Consider the following 12,172-nt stretch of genomic DNA (forward strand, 5'->3'; position numbering starts at 1 on the left):
GGGATTGCAAGGGTCATTATAATACAAAGAGAATCTTCGATAACAAAAAGAAACTTAGTATCAACAACCTTTTTTTTTCCCAAATGCAGACTTCTTTTTTAAGGGACCTCAATTTAGCACAAACGAAGCCCATATGGTCCTTTGGAGGTGGAAATTGTCTAATTACAAACTTTAGAAACCAATGTTTCAATGTCCTTTAACTTCAGCCATGTAGAATTGAATTTGAAAGGATACTTCCCCCTCATATCCAATCCCACCCAAGACAACATTATAAATTGGTGGCTTGAAATGAAAGAGGGAATGATCATTGAAAAAATTATAGATAGACCATTAAAGAAAGACTCACTAATAATTAATCTGTACAATCGTTTGGATATCCCTTCTATCCCTGTGCGTCCATTCCATCAGGTTGGAGCAATAGGAACATGAACAATGTCTTGAAGAGAATGTGAAGCCATCATATTGAAAAAGGTGATTGATCCTCCTTGGCGCAGTCCCCCAAATTTTGTCCTTTCCCAATGTCATATTAAGGTCCCTTGCAATAATCAAAGAGTTCAATCCTAGTAGGAAAAATTCAATGATATGCTCCCAAAAAATGCTCCGACCAAAATACATCACATATGAGTTGATGATGTAGATCCTATGGTTAGTTCTGGATAAATAACTAACCAAGATAATCCTTACACATGAGAGATAAGCTTCTAATTAATGACCTTAGGATTCCACATCTCACCCAAACCACCAGAGTTACCCTCGACAGATTAAGCATATACAAACCATTCTGGGAAATCAAAAGTAAATCCTCCCAACTTTTTTCTCTAGGAAGCATAGTCTCTTCAATGAGGATTGCAGAGGTATTGCATATTCTGATAAGGCCTCTAAGAGTGGCTATATTTGTGGGTCGATCCCAAACCCCTTATGTTTAGTGATAAAACATTAATGCGGGTGTAACAACCCTCGTTAAAAATCCATGTAGAAGTTAATAGAGACAAAATAAGACCTTGGTCATGGGACACGTATTCCAATCTAAATATTGGACAAACCATAGTGATGGGGATCACTTATGATTAATTAATGACTATGGAAATTGACAAAGACAATTGAAAAGACTTTGGAAAGGCTTGTGGAATTAATTGAAATTTTATTTATGAAAATAATGAAAATTAGGAGAAAAGAAAGGTGAAAGGTTAGAGGTTTCATATGAGGATGAAAATCAAGGAAAATAATGGAAAATTGAAGAAAAAAGAGACCTCATTAATAAAAATGCTTATGAAGATCAGTTTGTAACCCTTTTTCAGTTTAGTTTTGGAGCTCTCTCTCTCTCTCTCTCTCATACTCTTAGACACTTATAGTTTTCTTGGATCACCCTTCGAGAAGTGTGGCATACTTGGGCTCAGGAGTAAGAAGGAAATGGAAAAGAAGGAAAGCGCAAGAGGACATCGAGATAAGAAGCTACAATGGATTTTGCTTTCAGGTATCGAGTTACATGTATGATTTCCTTGCTATTTTTGGATGCATGGAATATGCATGTGGTTTATTGGTTATGATCTGTAATTGGCATGGAGGAATGCCTAGATTGATAGTGGATTTACTTAGCCTTTCCATTTCCTGGATAGCCATGGTGTTTTTGGTTTTACCTTGTTCTTTTTTTGGTTGATTCTCATATTCCTTTAGTTTTGGGTTTAGTTATTAGTTCCTGGAACCCTGGTTGGAAAAATGCTCTGGAGCCTTGTAACAATTTGGGTAGAGTTATTAGTCCTAGACCCTTGGTTGGAAAAACACTTTGGAGTCCTTGTGGGTTGAGTTACTAGTCCTGGAGCCTTAGTTGGAAAAACACTCTTGAGCTCGGAAACAGATGTGGGTTGAGTTACTAGTCATCAAATCCTTGATTGGAACAAATGCTCTTGAGCCCCGGATAACTTGGGTGGAGACCAATATGGTGATCGTTATGTCCAACCGCGAGGTGGAATCACTGGTTGAGGGTTGAGGTGGTTTGGCCTCTAGTAGCTATAGTTTGGTTTTGTTCGATTTTTTTCATGAGATCTCACATTCATGCTTCGAACATGACACATGGGGTGATTGGCTGAAAGAGAGATTTGGTTCAGCCTAGTTTATGGTCAGGTGGTTTGTGGAATTTCCATAACTGGTTTCATTTTTCATATGTTAATAAGAGCTTCTTTCCTCTTGTCTTTGATGGGTAAATATACTTGTTTATATGTGGTGTTTATGTCTATTATATCTTTTTTATTTCTATTGGTTATATGCCGGTTATGAGCATGTTATATGAAACTGCTGATGTATGGCTTTCATCATGTTTGGATTTGTAAATGAATGAACAATGAATATATGACCTAATAGATGATAATGTAGCTAATGTGATAAGGCATCAATGCTTCTTAGCATTTTTCAGATAAGTATGAGACCCCTATGCTCAGATTTGTTGTCATGACTTGTAGAATGCAAATTTGTGACATGTTTGACGAAATGCTTGTCATGGCTAGTAGGGGTCCAATCAAGTCTTCATTCAAGTATTTGCATTAGTATCATTGTTTCCATGTGACTTTTCATTTCTGGAAGTTTCATGAAGTTTTGGGTAGTGGCCTTTGTCTTGGACCTGAAAAAGTGGCATATAATCTGCGGTCGATGGCTCTAAACTAGATGAAAAAGTCCCCAATCGCTTGCATTCCCTTGCTGTGAGAGAGACTAGAGGGTCCTAATCACATGCATGCCCATGTCATGGGAGTGATTGAGGCTCTAGTGCAGTGAAATGTCAATTTGTCTCACAGGTTAATCACTTGGAAAGGTTGGTTGGCTCCTGGAGGTTTTGTGACATGTGTAGAAGGTGAGATTGGTTGTGTTGTGTTGGTTCCACTTCCTTAACTGTACATGGAGAATTGAATCAGATCATAGTAGCCTCTCGTCACATGTTTACCCTAGCGAACTGGTTAACTTGGGTAAATGTGGGAGGAGGGGGTTACAGGGGGTACCTGAAAATCAGGCATATCCCCTCTAAGGTCCTGAGAGCCATTAAAATAAGAAATCGTCATTTTTTGAGAGATGTAATCAAGATCTACAAGAAACTTTGAGCTTGGAGCATCCTCTGACCCAATCGAATTGGGCATACCTTATTGATTTCACATGGATACATTTTTAAATTTTGCATCCTCTTCTTCCTAGCCTATCAATTTCTTTGAGACACGGGTTTATCCAACCCCTTTGGGGGTTGGAAGAAGGACTTCATAATCGTCAAAGGCTCTATCTCAAAGGATGAGTACAGTTTTATGGCCCCCAAATCCTTGTCAGGGGACATTGACATGGCATCTTCCTCTGCAACTGAGAAATGCTTAGGGTTTGAAAGGCTAGGACCAGAAACAAGAGTATGATTGGACCCCCCCAAATACATAGGGAGGGGCAAGGAAGAGGAACACAAAGGGTCCAAAGAAACCCCACTCTCTCATTCATGTAGTTGAAATTTCGACAGAGTCTGAGCTTCAGAGCATCACTGATGTTGTGAGAAAGAACCCGAAGACAAGGCAGAGATGTCCACGCTTAGGATTGAATGCCCCACAGGGTAGACCATATTGTGTGACAAGGACTAATGAAAACCATGTTTTTGGACACACAAGGTTGGGGTTTTCGACTTATCTGGTACCAAAGACCAGGGAGTAGCCAACCATTTCGAAGAAATTTTGAAATGTTGCGTTTGGTTAGGCTCACGAGCATCCTTTGTTCACAGACAATGTGAAGCATAGAAATTATTTGGGCAAGCGGCCAACAAGTGCCCTGTCTCATGCCACTATAAACACCCAAATGAAACCCCCCAATAGTCAATTTGAAGCTTGTAAGTGAAAGAGCCCCAACAAAGATCAAGTTCCACCAACAAACCACTACCATAATCAATCTCCACCAAAACCCATGCCATCCTTTTATCTAATTGCCCTCGTCCCAGTAGTAGAAATTACATATGCAATTTGTAATTTCCCTAATCGTTGATTCATTCCACTGTTCTAAAGGTAAGCCTCACAACTTCACCCACACAAACTATATCCTTGGAATTTCCTTAAATAGATTGAACCCCACACTCCACCTTTGCAATAAAAGAAAAACCCTACCCTTAACCCAAAGAGATTGAAAAATTTGTTCAGAATCTTAAGAACCAGGAAAATGGAAACAGATCCACCCACTAAAAAAAATACTCACCTCTGGCTAATATTTCAGTAGCTAGATTCAACCCAAGTTTTGACCTGTTCCTTTGTCATCCTAAGATAGTGCTAGCGACCCACTAAGTCTCTCTGTTTTAATTTTTCAATATTCTCCTAGAATGACCCCACACCAAGTGAAATAGGTTTTTCCCCTCCACCCACTTATGTGGCTTATGTTTCTTCTTTGTAAAACCTACCAATGGCAGCACATGTGCCTGAAACATAGCATCACCAACATGAGCCTCACTATCATTAGCCTCCAGATATTTCCATGGGACGGATGAAGTGACCGATTGTGTTGTGTGTCGAGAAAGAGCCTCTTGTTCCGCAGGATGGTAATCTCAATCAACATCTTCGATGGGTGAGACGACATCTCTTGCATGTCCCCAGGTGTCCACATAGGATGAAAAAATGCAATCCGATTGGAGATTCTTAGCGATGCCATAAGGTCCATGACAACAATCCCGCATGGAAAAGGAATGATGACGCTTAGTGGGAGAAAAAACCAGCTATACTTAATAAGAAATGTCGATGGAAATATATCAAGAAGATTTACAGCCACCGAAATCTCGCATCCATAAATGGCAAGTACAGGAGATATAAAAAAAACTTCTCCCGGGTTGTGGTGCCCCTACCAATCCAAACAATAGGATTGATTACACCAGTCGATGAACATATCTAGTGTGCAAACTCAACCAATGCTGAATGTATGACAAGAACTAAACTTCCTATTCCACCTTCCAAAAGTGAATTGAAATTATTCAGAAAGTATCTCTGATAGACTTCCTGTAACCAATAGGAAAAAAAAAACTTACATACCCCTCTGGATCCTAGGAGACCTTATATGAATCGCACCACTCGAAACAATAACTATATTGGCAACTTCAACACTCCAGCAGAATCCTGACATTATGAACAAAGATATTAAACCCAACAACACTAGCATCTACACCAAATTGGACTACATCCAATCCACCTTCCACCGAGCCTACAACCAAAATTATGACCACAACAATTCTTCTTCACACCACTCTCTATGACCATATCTTTAACTTCGATATCCTCTTCTATCATAAGTTGTTGAAGCGGTTTTAGATGCTGCATGCTGAGAATATCACCCTCTGCTCAAAGTTGAATCTGCATCGAGGATTCATGTACTCTAAAGCTGCTAAAACGCATACAAAACTACTGCACTACACAACAACAGAGTCTACAATCTTATAAGCCCCTTTATGAATCTTGTTAAAAATGGAAATATTGTATTAAAAGAAATAAAACCCACTGGTCAGCTCTACGAAAGAGAGTCTGAACTAGGAGAGTTTGGCTCTGCAAAATGCTCTACATTGTTCATGTACATCACACATTATATAGTAATCATGGTTTTAGGGAAGTTAAAACAATAACCTAAGAAATAGAAACTAATTCCTATCCTGAGGTCACGTGAACCAAATTACACTATTCTAGGATATTCTCCATTATCTTCAACACACCCCCTTAATGGAGAAGGGGTTCACAAATATGCCTAACATCTCTCTAAACATTTCAAACTTAATCCTGCCAAGAAGCTTAGTGAAAATGTCTGCAACATTATCACATGTATTACAATATACCAAATGTATTTCTTTAGATTGCACTTTCTCCCTGACGAAGTGGAATTGTGTATCAATATGTTTAGTGTTTTTGTGGAACACCGGATTATTAGCAAGTTTGATTGAACTCTGATTGTCACATCTAATTATTGTTGCGTCTATCTGTTCTTCCCTGACATCCTGGAGAAGTCTTCGCAACCAAACTGCCTCATACGTTGCTGCACACATGGCTTGATACTCTGCTTCCGCTGAGGACAAGGAGGCTGTGTTCTGCTTCTTACTACTCCATGTGATCACCCCAGATCCAATGCTGAATGCATAACATGTTATGGATCTGTGATCATCTACATTTCCAACCGATCTACATCTAGTTGGTGTATCATCCAATGCTTCTTAGTAGCTAAAGAAATTAACATTCTGATGGTGTTTAGTTTAGCTACAGGGGCGAAGGTTTCTTCATAGTCTATACCTTATTTTTGTGAATACCCCTTTGTTACCAAGCTAGCTTTTAATTTTTCTATGGTTCCATCTACATTAATCTTCGGTTTGTATAACCATTTACAACCTATGGTTTGTTTTCCTTTAGGAAGTTCAACTAGTTCCCAAGTGTTGTTCCTGATTATTGATTCATATTCCTGTTCCACGACTATTTTCCATTCTCTACATTCATTTGGTTCTTTATAACTAGAAGGTTCAATCACATTCATCATACTAGTTATAAAAGCATTTTCCCTATATCTTGTAGGCAATTGAGCTTACCTACCTGATCTCCTGAGAGGTGGGGTAGCCTCAAACCTTGTCTGATCATCATTCTCCTTTTCTTCTCGCTGCTGCTGCTATTGTTGTATCTGTTGATGTTTTTTTTTTCCAAGGAAAAAAACCGAGCTTTTCTATTATAAAAATAAAAGAGCTACAAACAGATGAGTTAACATCCAGCAGTTAGAGAACTGCCTGAAACATTCAGTATGTTGCCACATGGGCTCGCATCGTTAGTGAACTAACGTGCACAAAGAATAAGAAGGAGAAGAGAAAAGAGAACGAAAAAAAGGGAAAAAACCTGGCATCCGGCTCAGGTTTTTCGCCCCTTTTTCTTCTCAACCTTGCGCCACTCTCCCACAGTGGGCTCGGTCGAGACCATGACTAACTGGGCTGTTTCATTTTGCTGTCCTGTTTCTTTATCTGAGTCTGATGTATCTGAATGATGCTGCCGTTTGATGCCTCCCATGCTTTGATCCACGCTTGTCATCTGTTGCTGGGTCTCTGCCTGGAAAGAATGTGGCTGTAGCTCCTTGTTGACTGCTGTATTTTCCTTTTGGGTCTCTAGACCAACCTCCTCTATGTTTGTATCGTCCTCCTCTTCTTCTGTTTCTGCATCTTCTGATACTGTGGGAACTTTCTTTTCCTCGGTTTTCTTCTTTATGACATTGTCTATGTTCTGCCAGCCTTTGTGCTTCCTTTGTTGTGGCTTGTTCTTGTTATGGCTTTTGCATGCATTGAACAAATGCCCTGTTTGTTGACATCCCCTGCATCTGAATGCTGTGTTCTCATAGTCCAAAGATTGTTTCCATTGAGTATTGTTGAAGTTCAGAATGATGCTTTCTGGTAACCCCTGGCTGAGATCTACCTCGACGCAAATTCTAGCAAAGGTAAAGATCCCTTTTAGATGTCTCTCTGTATCTATCTTTAACATTCTTCCGAGAGTATTTCCTATGGCTGCTAAGGATGAAAAGTGCCAAAAATGCATCGGAAGATTATGTAGCCTTACCCATACCGGCATTTTTGATACCACCATGGAGTTTGGATCAAACTCCGGGAACCAGGGGGTAACGAATAATCCCGCACTGCCCCAGAACCATGGTCCTTCGGTAAGAGCTTTATCCTTATCTTCTTCGACTCGAAAGACTACTATGAAGAATCCTTTCGAGCATAGGTGAATCCGGCAGTTTTTTGTCCATGTCATGTGTATCCATTGGAACAAAGCATCCGATCTAGGCCAGAAGCCGTTAAATCTACAAATGATTGCAGTTTTTTGTAGATCTGTGAAAATGCCCTTTACCTCTGGGATATCCAACAGAATGGAGGGGCTCTCTGGTGCTTCATCTACAATATACTGCCCTGGGGGGGTATTTACATTTGCATGTTCTTTCCCCTTTTGAGTTTCTGTCCCCTTTGCTGCGTCTCTGTAGGATCCTGTAGGTTTTGATGTAGATCCCTTTGTTCCACCTCGCAGCCGGAGATTGAGAATAACAGTTGAATCTTTTGCAACCCTGTAATGCTGGAGGGTGTGTTGATCCTGCATGCATAACCCAGAAAATAATAGGTTTTGTGATGCAGCTGGAGTGCCCAGTTTGACCTGTATCTCTTTTTTTAAGTCCAATACAGTCATCCATACCCAGATCTGCACACAAAAGTGCCTTCCTTCTGTTGATCTAATAAAGATTTGTTTCAGATCTGCTATGTCTTCCTTGTTCTGGTTCCTTGTTACTGGTTTGAGTTCTGGATCTGGTTGGCTTTCAAATGACTTATGCCTAGATCTGGCCAGATCCAATCGTTCCGCCCCGTGTTTATAGTGAATGGCCCGTTCAGTTGAGCCGTTTCCCCAATCTGGGCATCTGAGAGGATGCTGGGGGCTTTGTATCATACGCCCAGAGGGCGCCTTGAAGATGGGCTTCTCGTGGCTAAACTTTCCGGCTGTCAAGATAGCCGCCTCCCTCTCCAGAGCCCCCAAGAACAGGGTGACCTCAACCCTTTGGAGTACCGGCTCCCGCTTTCCGTCCCGGAGTAGATCTTTAACCAAAACCTTGGAAAACAGCCGTATTGTGGATCGAAACCGCAGCAATCCCAGAAGGGGTTCCCCTTTTGCGCGGGCAAGGATATCTGTCCAAGGTGAGCAGCCAACGGTGGAGGTCTCATCACTCCGCAAGAGAGTGAAGGGCGATAGATCTGGGAAATATATCCCCAAACAGTGAAACGCTTTGCCCCGATTCGCCCTGAGACAGACAGATCGAGCCAAAGGAAGAGGAGAGATCTCGGGAAAAAAAAAGTGTTGGATCAAACCCTGCAGCTCCTCTTCGTTTATGAATCCGGGCCACTTCCTGCAAAAACGATCGCAAGCTATGAAGCCCACGTCCTGGTTCCAATCCGATCCTGCATCCAATAAACCAGTGGGAGCATCGCCGGCGGCCACAAGACCTGCTGAAACCCTAACTTCGTATACGCCGGCCATTGCTCTCGTCGTTGTATCTGTTGATGTTGCTGCTGCTATATCCGTTGTATCTGTTGTTGTTGCTGCTGCTGTTGCTGATCCTGATTGTTTTCTGCTTCTTCTTCCACCAAATATGGAATATCCCTTTCCTCATTGTGCTCATCAGATTCTTCATCATCCTATTCATGGAATTTGACATCTCTACTAACAAAAATTTTGTGAGTAGAGAGACTAAAAAATCTATAAGCTTTATGTTGTGAACAATACCCTATAAAGGTACATCTGATGGCTTTTGAATCTAGTTTTCTTCTGTCTTCCTTTGGAATATGGGAAAATTCTTTAGACCCAAATACTCTTAAATGTTTTATTGCAGGCTTAAATCCATATAATGTTTCATAAGGAGTTTTAAACTTAAGACTCTTTGTAGGACTCCTATTTTTCAAATAAACTGCAGTATTCAATGCTTCAACCCAAAACCCATTCGAAAGATTCTTACCTTTCAACATGATCCTAGCACATTCCACCAGTGTTCTGTTCTTACTTTCAGTTACTCCATTTTGTTGTGGAGTATGGGGTACTGTGAACTGCTGCAATATTCCATGGTCTTTACAATACCTGGTAAGCTAATGTTTCCTCTATTCTCTCCCTTGATTGGACCGGAGAATTTTTATCTGTTTCCTTGTTTTCCTTTCAATCATGTTTTTGAATTGCTTAAAGTATTCAAATGTGTGACTCTTCTTACTTAAGAAATATACCCAAGAAAACTTTGTGTAGTCATCAATAAGCAGTGAAAAATATAGTGCACCTCCCAATGATTTGTTTGCATGGGTCCACACATGTTTGTATGCACTAATTCAAGTATATCCCTCTGTTTCTTTTCTACTCAAACAGGGAATTCTTCTCTATGCATTTTTCCTAATGTACACGCATCACAATCATTATGTACTTGCTTTAGCATAGGAAGATCTCTTACCATTTCCTTCTTCTGTAGTAAAAGCAAATCATTGTAGTTGATATGGCCAAATCTCTGATGCCATAGCTCTTCTGTAGTCAAACTTGGAGGTTTCAAGGCTCAAACTGGTGCAGGTCTTACATCCAACTTGTACAGAGCTCCTGTTCAGATTCCTGTGGCAATTGTCTTCATACCATCTAGCAGATCTTTAATATAACAGTTAGATTTAAAAAATTCAACATTAAGATCTTGATCTGTGATCATGGATACAAAAATCAAGTTTTTTGTTACACCGAGCACATACATGACATTATGAATTTGTTTTACATTACCATTAGCTAGAATCACAGAAATTTTCCCACACCCTTTGATTTGAAGACTTCTATCATCACCTAGGTAAATCTGTGCTCCTTCGTTGATTTCTTTAAAATCTTCGAACCAATGCTTGTTCCCTGTCATATGTGTTGATGCTCCCAAATCTACATACTAGATGTCTGCATCAACATTCTCATCAAAATCTGCCATAAACAATCTGAAATTTTGCACATGATTTTCATTCGCGAGATGACCTGCATGTCGTTTCTGCTTCTACTGTTCTTCATGATATTTCTTCTTCTTGCACTCCTTGGCAATATGACCAAGTTTTCCGCAATAAAAACATTTAATTTCATAGTTGTTTCTATTCAGATGCATACCTTGGGTCTGATTCGGTCTTTTCTGTGAATGTCCTCCATTTTTCTATTGCAGATTTCCTTTCCCTTTGAAAAATTTCTTCTTCGCCATCAACGCAAGATCGACACTCTGGAGCTTCAGATTCGATCTTCTTTCTTCTTCTTGCATCAGTGTTCCTATCAGTTCTTCAAAGTTCGGGATTTTCTCTCTCGTATTTATCCCAATGATGAACATTTGGTAGTCATCGGTCACACCATTCATGGTAATCGTTACAAGATCTGTATCGTCAACTGTATGACCAATGTCTGCCAATTTGTTCTTCAGATCTTTGATCTTTGCTATGAAGGCAACAACTATTTCATTCTCCTCCATCTTCAGGGATAAGATCTTGCTCTTCAGAAACAGAAGACGATTTGAATTCTTGATCTCATACAAATCCTTCAAAATTCCCCAGATCTCGTTAGCTGTCTTACACTCACTGATGTGTGGTATGATGCAGTCTTTTACTAACATCTTCAACAATGTTTTTGTTGTACCTTCTCACTTTTCCCAATCTGGGATCGATGTTGATCCAGCCGCTGGCTTCGGCTCATCCCCATTTACAATCGTCCAAGCACTCTACACTTCTAACAGAATCTGAATCTTGAATTTCCAATTTGCGTAATTGGAACCATCGAGCTTGTTATGCTCATTCAAGCATGCTTCAAACATATTATTATTCATCTTGGCGATTTACACAAGAAAATTTTGACAGGTAAAAGAAGATGTTAGATTTACCCCAGATCTGTGACAAAGATAGATCACTAATCTTTAATGTTGTTTGATCTCACAGCACACCCGTAGATCACTGTGGCTTCCTTCACAACCTCCAGACAACCTTCTGTTGTCAGCCTTTGCAGCCTTCTCCAAGATGCAGCCTTCTCTCGGCCTCCATAAAGCCTTTTTGTTGTTTACACGATCGTCGTAGATATACACCACTTATCTGAGACGTCTTCGCAGATGTACACCACTTATCTGCGATGTCGTCACAACTATTTGAGTAATCTTCGCGTTTATTCTCCTGAAACCTGCGACGATTTTGGTTTAGTCGCACCCTCCTCTCAGCGTACAGGATCCTCAGCCCTTGCACTTTGATACCATGATAAAAATGGCAATGTTGTATTAAAAGAAATAAAACCCACTGGTCAGCGCTACGAAAGAGAATCTGAACTAGGAGAGTCTGGCTTTGCAAAACGCTCTACATTGTTCATGTACATCACACATTATATAATAATCATGGTTTTAGGGAAGTTAAAACAATAACCTAAGAAATAGAAACTAATTTCTATCCTGAGGTCACGCGAACCAACTCACACTATTCTAAGATATTCTCTCTTCAACAAATCTCTACCACTCCACAATGCACTTCACCTTACTCTACTCATTATTTTTTTTTTCTCTAAGAAATCTGGCTTGGAGCAGTTTTAAGGGCATAAATTGTCTTCTCAGAGATTGGATCACTCCACTTAACCATTAACCATTGGATCATATTCTCAAAATTCTGGATAAAAGT

General features: G+C 40.1%; 1 pseudogene; it reads left to right on the forward strand.

Annotated features, from left to right (window-relative positions):
- Positions 1-12,172, forward strand: part of LOC149227030 (uncharacterized) — a 28,809-nt pseudogene that overhangs the window by 16,168 nt on the left and 469 nt on the right.

The sequence above is a fragment of the Pinus tabuliformis genome, chromosome J, assembly GCF_031772625.1.
Source record: "Pinus tabuliformis cultivar Carrire ecotype Pingquan chromosome J, CPIR1, whole genome shotgun sequence".
NCBI classification, from domain to species: domain Eukaryota; kingdom Viridiplantae; phylum Streptophyta; class Pinopsida; order Pinales; family Pinaceae; genus Pinus; species Pinus tabuliformis.